This window comes from Megalobrama amblycephala, linkage group LG14, assembly GCF_018812025.1.
Source record: "Megalobrama amblycephala isolate DHTTF-2021 linkage group LG14, ASM1881202v1, whole genome shotgun sequence".
Taxonomy (NCBI): domain Eukaryota; kingdom Metazoa; phylum Chordata; class Actinopteri; order Cypriniformes; family Xenocyprididae; genus Megalobrama; species Megalobrama amblycephala.
The window spans coordinates 31,218,849-31,230,031 of NC_063057.1; positions in this window are offsets into that span (position 1 = coordinate 31,218,849).

The window sequence follows — 11,183 nt, forward strand, 5'->3', positions numbered from 1 at the left end:
AATGTAATCACTCTGTTCCTCTCAGACAGATGGAGGCGTTTATTCGCTGTGTTCAGATCCAGAGTGAGCTGATGGGAATCTGATGGAGATAAAACACATCACAATCAGGAATTATGAATCTGTCTAATATCCTGTGATATACCATCATTATCAAACATTTTCTGAGTGCCTTCCCTGAATATTAATGTTGTTTATTATTCTGTGTTTATTATAATTATGCCTATTATTATATTTACACCATTCAAAGAAACTGACACTTTAATTCAGCGTGGATCCTTTAAGTAGATTTAACAATAAGTAACTAGATAAGTTGGCTTGAAAGTTTGAAATTTTTTTTTAGTTTTGTAGTTTTAAATTCCAGATAGATAGATAGTTTGTTAAAATGTGGTTGCTAGGATACACAGAGTGCTTGCTAAGGTGTTGATATGCTGTTGCTAGGGAATTCTGTGTGGTTGCTAGGGCATTGCTATGCATTGTTAGGGTATTCTGAGTTGTTGCTAGGGTGTTGCCATGTGGTTGCTAGGGTACTCGGGTTGAATGCTAGGTTATTGCTTTGTGGTTGTTAGGATATTTAGAGTGGTTGCTAAGGTGTTGATATGTGGTTGCTAGGGCATTTTTGGTGGTTGCTAGGGCATTGCTATCCGTTGCTAGGGCATTCTGGGTGATTGCTAAGGTGCTGCTTTGTGGTTGCTAGGGTACTTTGAGTGGTTGCTATGTGGTTGCAAGGGCTTGAATGTTTGAAAAGTCCAGTGACGGTGTGCTTTACACCACTGCATCCAACTCTTTGCATTGCACTTGGTGATATAAGGCTTGGATGCAGCTGCTCGGCCATGGAAACCCATTCCATGAAGCTCTCTACACACTGTTCTTGAGCTAATCTGAAGGCCACATGAAGTTTGGAGGTCTGTAGCTATTGACTCTGCAGAAAGTTGGTGACTTCTGCGTACTGTGCGCCTCAGCATGCGCTGACCCCGCTCTGTGATTTTACGTGGCCTTCCACTTCGTGGCTGAGTTGCTGTTGTTCCCAATTGTTTCCACTTTGTTATGAAACCACTAACAGTTGACCATGGAATATTTAGTAGTGAGGAAATTTCACGAATGAACTTATTGTACAGGTGACAACCTATCACGGTACCACGCTTGAATTCACTATGCTCTTGAGAGCGACCCATTCTTTCACAAATGTTTGTAGAAGCAGTCTGCATTCCTAGGTACTTGATTTTATACACCTGTGGCCATGGAAGTGATTGAAACACCTGAATTCAATGATGTGAAGGGGTGTCCCAATACTTTTAGTAATATAGTATCATGAATATCACACTTTTTCCGTGTTTAAGTGCTGTAATCGTTATTTCGTTATTTTCATTTTTAACCTGAAAAAGTTAGCAGCTTGTATAATTCATTGACACATCTTCATTCATGTGTCTCTCTACCAGTGTGTAGCTTTAGCCACGTTAGCTGTGCAGCACATTATCAAACTCATTCAGAATGATCCATTTTGAGAGTTAAACTTGCTGTGTAAGCTTCTCCTATGTTTATGGCTCAGTGTTTTGGAATCGTGAGCTTTGGGGCGGGGAGCACGAGCTACTTTGCATTTAAAGGTACACACACCAAACTACTCATGGAAAAAATGGAACTGGTGCTGTGTTTGTTCCGTAACTAGAATAGGGAAGACGTACGACATACAGCGTAAGCTTTTTGAAGAATACAAAAGTGTGGTTTTGGCGGAACCACTTGGAAGCCGATCTTTTGTTTATATAAAGCATATACAGTACATATAAATTTTTTTTTCGAAAATGACCGATCGTTTTGCTAGATGTTTGGGAACAATGTTGGTGAAAGTGACTGTGGAAATCAGCAGACATGAAGAGTGTGATTATCATGTCAAGAGAAAATGATCCCTTCTAATATGATCTTCTACATGATATGAGATGATGGAGGATCATTTCTGAGAGCAGATGAATCTCCAGGGGTCTCATTTATAAAACTTTGCGTAGATTTCATCCTAAAAGTGTACGTACGCGCAAAAGCTAGACGCACAAAAAAAATCAGATTTATAAAACCATGCGTACGCCAGAACCTGCGCACAAATCCTTTTATAAATCCCAGTCAGCGGAAGATTGTGCGTACGTGCATCTCCACCGTGTCTCCTCCCCGAAATCACCATATATGGAGATTACGACGCCTACTTTTACTATGCATAACCTCATCTGCATATCATTTCCACATATTCCCATCCACGTGACACCACGCCATCAAAGGTACAAGACAATGTAAAATATTAGATATGGATTATAAATGCCATTTGTGCCACACATTATATTGATAAAGATCATCCAATATCCTCTTTATGTTTTAGAATAAATATATCAAAATATTGATAAAAACAAAATTATATAAAATACTTAAGATAAAGGTTTTAGAATAGAGCTGATTCATTCATTTCCACTGGCCAAATAGTATTTTAATAGTTTTAAACAATTCAAATCAAATTTATACAGTTTTGCTGATAAGGTGAACACATCTTTTAGGAAGTTTATAGGCTATTTTTAGTGGAAACAGACTTATTTACTGCAGTGTAATCGTCTGTCTCGGCGTGTCACTGACAAAGTATTTTAAAAAGAAAACATGCAAATCTTACCGTTTTCCTCATATTATATCCTTCAAATGGTAATTGTTTGAAGATCCTTCACACGACATCAACACCTTATTATTGGACCTATTCAAACTAGACAACGGACCGTTCGACCAGCAGTGTCTTCCATAATATCCAAGTTAAGTGTGCATTGATCATCGTTCTCGCTAAAATATTTTGTCATACCATCTGCAGTGTAGTTTAAAGAGGAATTATTGTGCTCCCAGCGCTCCTCGCTGTCATTAAAACAGCGTGTCACAGGAAAAGTGATCGAAAGTAGCACATCTACTATCTGAATTCATATCACTTTTGTTTAACTTCTGCGTAATGTAATTTCAGTGCTTATCGGCAATAGTGAAGTGTAATATTAATGTAAATGTTTATCAAATGAAAATGTGTTTCCCACACGAGTTTAAATAATTATTTTATTTATTTAAACTGTTATTGTGGACATGAACTGTATTTATGATTATGACTCAGAATGAGGATTTAAAGTGGTTTTCCTTCATCTGCCGTCAGTCCCTCAGCTGACCATCGGTGTCGCCAAACTGCTCTGTCTCCAAAATGTTCGTACGCACGGCTCAAAGTTTGCTTAAAGTTGCGCACATTCTCCCGTCAAGTTTATTTTTATAGATCACAACCTTTGCGTGGGAACTGGCGTGCGCACGTTTCCAGCCCCGTTTTGTGCGTACGCACGCTTTATAAATGAGACCCCAGGACTTTACCTCTTTCAGGGATCTTCTTGAACTCCTCTTTGCAGAAATCCTCCAGTATGTCCCTCAGCTGACGGACAGATTTTCTCACGACATCAAAAGAGGAGAAAGAACTGAAGGGATAGTCATTATTTACGTCTGTAGATTCAGGAGCTGAGAGAGACTTGAAACTCTACAGAAAACAGAAATCAAAGCTCATCACCTCCACACTTCAGCCAATAACCTGCTCTACTGTCAGATTTGAGCAACTCTTGTTGATCTTTAGTAACTCTCCTCAATCCAGCACTTTCACAGCATCAGATTCATTCTTCTCATATTCATTATATCATGTTAGAGCTTTAAGTTCTAGCGTTTGACACTTGCATTATATGTGAACTTTCAAAGAAAACACTTGATGATCAAACATGGCAATAACATAAATGTAACAATCAAGAGCATCAATGGCGTCACATGACAGGGTTGAGTAGATTTGATCAGGAAAAGCAGTTCAAAGGCAATGAGTAGAATGACCATTATTTATAATTTTAGAGCAGTTAGTGGCTCTGAAATTCACAAGGACTCTTAGGACACGATCACAAGATCAGGTTTTGTGTTTTAAATACACTGAAGCATTGATAAGCCCTTACTTCCTGTTTGAGGACTTCACTGTCAAATTCATTAATGTGTTAATGAAAATTATTATAAAGGTTTTTCAGTTTAAAGATTATCTGATTTTGATAAATATTAGACAGAGAGAATCATTCAAGCTACAAGAGGATCTGCATACTGTAAGTGTTTTTGTGTTGTTTTTAGTTTGATTTTAGTGCTGTGTAGTTGCTAGGAAGTTTGTTTACTGAGTTCACGTGGCAAATCGCGTTTGTTCTCGTTTCGCTCTGAGTCAGTAAGGCGTGGCCTGCTGAACTAACTAACGCTGTAAGAAGCTGGTATAACTGTGTAGTCTACCGCGGCAGTGGATGCAGCAGCCCTCGTGTGAAGACCTAAGAGTGTAAAGACCAGCGACTCTACCTGTGCGACTCCACCGAGCAACGACACCAGCAAGGCACTTGAGTATTGCACTTTTCTCTTTTTTCCTTCTTTCCTTCCTCTTTATACAGTGTGTTCTTCTCTGTCTGTCTTTTGGCCCGTTTTAGATATGTGCTTCCAAATTCCCACTATTAACACTCGTAAATCGCATGCTACACGTTGGAGGCAGTGCAACCATACAACCTGCGTATTTTACCCATGTCACCTTTATTTTCTATTTCTATTGGGCTCTGGAATTGTCAGTCTGCTGTAAACAAGCTGACTTCATCACAGCTATTGCTACTTATTCAGGTCTCCATCTCATGGCTCTGACTGAGACATGGATCAAACCAGAGGACACTGCCACACCAGCAGCCCTCTCCTCTAATTTCACTTTCTCTCACACCCCATGCCAGATTGGGAGGGGTGGTGGTACTGGTCTGCTTATGTCCAGTGAATGGAAGTTCAATCCTTTACCATCGCTCTCTGACAATGGCTCATTTGAATCACATGCAATTACCATCACCTACCCTACTAAAATACATGTTGTAGTTGTTTATCGTCCCCCAGGTCAGCTAGGTAAATTCTTGGAGGAGTTGGATGTGTTACTCTCATCCTTCCCGGAGGATGGTACTCCTCTGCTAGTACTTGGTGATTTCAACATCCATCTAGACAAACCTCAGGCTGCTGACTTCCACACTCTGCTTGCCTCATTTGATCTCAAGTGAGTGGCTACCTCAGCTACCCACAAATCAGGTAACCAATTGGACCTCATCTACACATGTTGTGGCTCCACCGACAATACAATGGTTACTCCACTACTCACCTCAGACCACTTTCTCATCACTTTCAAACTCAACCTGACCCCTAACTCAACACACACTCCACCACATGTTACTTTTCGGCGAAATCTACACTAACTCTCACCATCCCACCTATCCTCTTTGCTCTCATCCACACACGCAATTCTCATCACTGGACACTAACAATGCTACTGACACTCTTTGCACCACTCTAACATCTTGCTTAGATGACTTCTGCCCCCTTTCATCCAGACCAGCCCGCACCACCCCCTCTGCCCCCTGGCTGTCTGATGGTCTCTGTGAGCATCGGTCTAAACTCAGGGCTGCAGAGAGGAAGTGGCGCAAATCTAAAGATCCTACTGACCTTAGCTTATATCAGTCACTCCTTTCTTCTTTCTCTACTAATGTCTCCAATGCTAAAACCTCATACTATCACACTAAAATTAACAATTCATCTGATTCCTGCACACTTTTCAAAACCTTATCTTCTTTGCCCTCCTCCCCTCCCTTCCACATCAGCTCTTACAGCTGATGACTTTGCCACTTTCTTCACACATAAAATAACAACCATCAGCGGCCAATTCTCCACACCACAAACTGACAATAACATCTTAACAGAAAACACACAAATTCTCCCCTCCTTCTCTATGCTCTCTGAGGCAGATGTTTCAAAACTCATCCTTTCCAATCACCCTACTACCTGTCCGCTAGACCCTATCCCCACTCATCTTCTTCAGGCCATCTCCTCCTCAATTGTACCTGCACTCGCTCACATTATCAATTCTTCCCTTCACACTGGAACATTTCCCACAGCTTTTAAGCAGGCTAGGATTACCCCACTGCTTAAAAAACCCACTCTGAATCCAGCACGTTTAGAAAACTACAGACCAGTATCCCTTCTTCCTTTCATTGCAAAGACAGTTGAGAGAGTTGTATTCAACCAACTGTCTACTTATCTCACACAGAACAACCTCCTCAACAACAACCAGTCTGGTTTCAAGAGTGGCCACTCAACTGAGACTGCCCTGCTCTCAGTCACTGAAGCCCTGAGACTGGCACGAGCAACTTCAAAATAATCTGTGTCAAAAGCAGCAGACAGATCCAGCAAGATGACTACTGTTAACCACAAGATCCTCCTGTCAACACTCATGTCGAAGGGCATCTCAGGAACCGCACTCCAGTAGTTCAAGTCTTACCTCTCAGGTAGGTCCTTCAGGGTATCTTGGAGAGGTGAGGTCACATCATCTTGCTACTGGGGTACCTCAGGGCTCCGTGCTTGGACCACTTCTCTTCTCCATCTACATGTCATCACTAGGATCTGTCATTCAGGAACATGGTTTCTCCTATCACTGTTATGCTGATGACACACAACTCAGATGATCCGACGGTTGCTGGTCGCATCGCAGCCTGCCTGACAGCCATTTCTGCCTGGATGAAGGACCATTACCTTCAAATCAACCTTGCAAAAACGGAACTGCTTGTGGTCGGTGCCAACCCAACACTTCATCATAACCTTTCCATTCAACTTGGGTCGTCAACCATTACTCCTTCCAGGACAGCCAGGAACCTTGGAGTGGTGATGGATGACTGTTTAAGCTTCACAGATCATGTTGCAACAACGGCCCGGTCCTGCAGATTTGCCTTATACAACATTAGGAAGATTAGACCCTTTCTATTGGAGCATTCCACACAAATTCTTGTCCAAGCTCTTGTTTTATCCAGACTGGACTATTGTAATGCTCTCTGGCCTTCCAGCATGCACTGTCAAGCCTCTACAACTGATCCAGAATGCTGCAGAAAGACTGGTCTTCAACGAGCCGAAGCGAGCGCACGTCTGCATTGGCTGCCAGTAGCTGCTCGCATCCAATTCAAGGCTCTGATGTTTGCCTACAGAACGACCGCTGGCTCTGCACCGCTATACCTTAACTCACTACTCCAGACTTATGCGCCATCTAGAAACTTGCATTCTGCAAGTAAATGGCAGCTTGTGGTGTCATCACAAAGGGGCACAAAATCGCTCTCACGGACCTTCTCCGGGTCTGTTCCTGGTTCGTGGAATAACCTGCCACGCTCTATCCGAGCAGCTGAGTCTCTAGCCATTTTCAAAAACATGCTAAAGACGTATCTTTTTCGTCAGCACTTGACCCAGTAATAGTAGCACTTACCTTGAGTTCTATTCTTCTTTCATCTATTTGTGTATTTATATATATATATATATATATATATATATATATATATATATATATATATATATATAAAATTCCTTGCTACAAGCACTTTACTGACATAACTGTGACTTCACATTGCACTTACATACTGTTGTTATGTTGATTTGATTGATTCTACTATTCTCATTTGTAAGTCGCTTCGGATAAAAGCATCTGCTAAATGACTAAATGTAAAATGTAATGTAAAATGTAAAATTGAATTTACCTCAGCATAGTTAAATATTTAGAGTTCTGTACATGGAAATGACATACAGTGAGTCTCAAACACCATTGTTTCCTCCTTCTTATGTAAATTTGATTTGTGCAAAAGACCTCTGAAGAACAGGTAAATCTCAACATAACACCGACTGTGACGCAACAGTCGGGATCATTAATATGTATGCCTCCAACTTTTGCATGTGCCAGCCCATGTTCAAGGCATTAGACAAGCCAGTATTAACGTCTGGATCTGTGCACAGCTGAATCATCAGACTAGGTAAGCAAGCAAGGACAACAGCGAAAAATGGCAGATGGAGCAATAATAACTGACATGATCCATGATATCATGATATTTTTAGTGATATTTGTAAATTGTCTTTCTAAATGTTTCGTTAACACGTTGCTAATGTACTGTTAAATGTGGTTAAAGTTACCATCGTTTATTACTATATTCCTGGAGATAAGAGCCGTCGTTATTTTCATTTTTAAACACTTGCAGTCTGTATAATTCATAAACAACTTCATTCTTTATAAATCTCCCCAACAGTGTGTAATGTTAGCTTTAGCCACAGAGCAAAACCTCAAACTCATTCAGAATCAAATGTAAACATCCAAATAAATACCATACTTACATGATCTGATATGTTGCATGACGAACGCTTTGTAAAGATCCATTTTGAGGGTTATATTAGCTGTGTGAACTTTGTTTATGCAATGTATTATAGAGTTGCGAGCTTGGGGGGCGGGGAGCGCAAGCATTTAAAGGGGAAGCGCGCTGAATTGGCGCATTTTTAATTATGCCCTAAAATAGGCAGTTAAAAAATTGAATAATAAAAAATTATTTTGAGCTGAAACTTCAAGACACATTCCAATTCGCACAGATTGGTTTTCAGTGAAATATGGTAGGTCAATTGTTGGGGGAATTTTTAAGTTTAAACATTACAGACATGGCCAATTCGCACGGAATTAAGATCACAGACAACCTCTGTAAGTATTACAAATGACAAGAGGTCACCAGGTAATACTAATCCTGTGTGATTAGGGCTTTATACACACATACAAACATTCCAATAAAACTTTCAACACAACAAGCTTGCTGAATGAGACATAAAAATGTTTGTTTTTGTGAATTATGGGGTCATTCCATAGGAGTAAAACTGTATTTTCTCTCCCCCTACACTACCCCTACCCCTAAACCTACCCATCACAGGAAACTGTTCACACTTTAAAACTGTACGCTCTCACAAAATCTCATTCTGTATGATTTATAAGCCTTTTGAGAAGTGGGGACATGGGTAATGTCCTCATAAGTCACCCTCTCCTTGTAATACCTATGTCATACCCATGTCATTATACACATTTGTGTCCTGATATGTCACAAACACACACACACACACACACACACACACACACTTACAATATATATGGCTTAAGGTGACTTTCCATATGCGCAACAGCTTTATGCAGAGTTAATGATATTTTCTATGTGTTGTGATACCCATGTAACCCATAGATGAAGGAATGTCACTTACCCTTTTGCTTTACTTAACTTCAGTAGCTCGATGTGAGTATATGTTGTAGCTTCCTGACATCATATCTGTATATCTTAGACATCTTTAGGTTCAGCCCCTCAAGGCTAGATATGCATAGAGTATAGTCTCTCAGTAACTCTGTGGTTATTTCCTGTGGCTGACTAACATCTGCTTTTATTGCAAAAAAACAAAGTGCAGTTTAACTCTTAGTTTCCCTTTTAAATGAGCAGCTGCAACATGTGTTACAAGAAAGACACAAGAAACTTGAAGTCTTGTGCAACCAAATTGTTAATCTGTGGTGTGTTTTCTTTTTTTTTTCTTTTTTTTTTAAATACACTGAAAATTCCCAACAATGTCTGACTTTCTCCAGGGTATCAGACATAATGAAAAGACTGGAGAAAACATCTTTACCAGAGACTCCATCATTAGTGTTATAAAAAATGTATTAAGAATCGGTCGTTTCCATCTGCCGCGTGCTTTAATGTTTTGTCTTTTGTGTAGCACGCAGTCTGTGTTTCACAGGCTGCATGCTCTCATGTTGTCTTGCTTTGTGTGAACACGCGGCTTATGGGTTTTGTCATAGTTGCGTGTTCATGTCCCGTCTTGTGTAAGCACATGGCTTGTGATTTGTCTTCATTGGCCATGTGCTTGTGTTTTTTGTTTTGTTTGGTGTGAGCACATGGCTTGTCATGTGTTTTTGTGCCATGTGCTCTCATGTCTATTGTCTTGACCCCGCCCATCTTGTTACCTGATTATTGGTTGATTTGCCCCACCTGTCCTCCCTCATTACCTGCCTCGTTTGCTTTCCTATTTATTCTCCTTGTGTTTGCAGTCCTGTGCTGGTTCGTTGTCGTTTATTCCCTGGTGTTTCCGTGGGTCAAAGTCAAGTCAAGTCAAGTCGAGTCGAGTCGAGTCGAGTCGAGTCGAGTCCTGTTTATGTCAAGTCTGTTTTTCCCCCACGGGGTAGTTTTTGTTGTCTTGTTTTGTTTTATTTTTATTATTAATAAAGCCCTTCCTTCCCTGCAATTGAGTCCTCGCTCCTTCCACCCCACCCCAACCTGACACTACCGACTGACACTAGAGGTTGCAGCCTTTAGCCTCTTTGTTAGAGCGTCCGACTCCCAATGAGGATGGGATCACGTCCCACTTGGAGCGGGTAGGTGTGAACTGGAGGGGCTATACTTACGTTTACGTTTATGTTCTGTGGGTGGAATTTTTAGATGTCCCTTAAAGCAGGTGAATATCGAAAGTGAAATTAACTTTACCACACTTTGCTTCTCGCTTTCTCAAAGTGCATTTAGAATTGATATGTGGTGGAAGAGCTTAATAACAGAGAAGAAACAAGGAAACATCAGTTAGAGAATTGAGAAACAATCCTAAAATGGATGGATTTTTTGTGAGGAAAATAAGTATCTAATCTCTGAAAGATCTGAAAATCGCTCCAACAATGTAAGTTACCAGTACTTCTGTGGATTATGCCTCAGCCACGTGTTGATTTAATTGTATAATTCATTGTTTACATGATCAGGTTTATGATTATGGTACCTATAATGGATTAATAAAGGTATGTTAGATTATGCAATATCCAAAAGTATAGTGTGAAGTATACTTTGAGCTAAATGTGGACAATTATATTATAATAAAATTATAATAGAATTAATGAGAAATAAGAAGCAGATGTTTCTCTTTGAAAAGTGCTTTATAGCCCAAAGTTATTGGCAGGTTATTTGAAGGCAATATTTTAGATTATTAATAAAAAACAATGCAAACTAAATCCCTGAAGCATTTAAGTCATTAAATCTTAATACAATATACATCAACAGTGAGGAAGAAATACACACTCCAAATTCCAGCTTCTACACATTCTGCTATTGTATGAAGACGGTAAACCATGGACAAAGCAGAAGGGATACACGATGATGACTTGTCTCAGAGTGGTCGGTAAGCTAATGAAGTAAATTTAAAAGAAAATTAAGTAACACTTTATTTTACAGTGTCATTGTTACACATGTTACATGTAGTTACTGTAGTAATAACTATAAATTATCTATAATTGCATGCAATTAACCCTA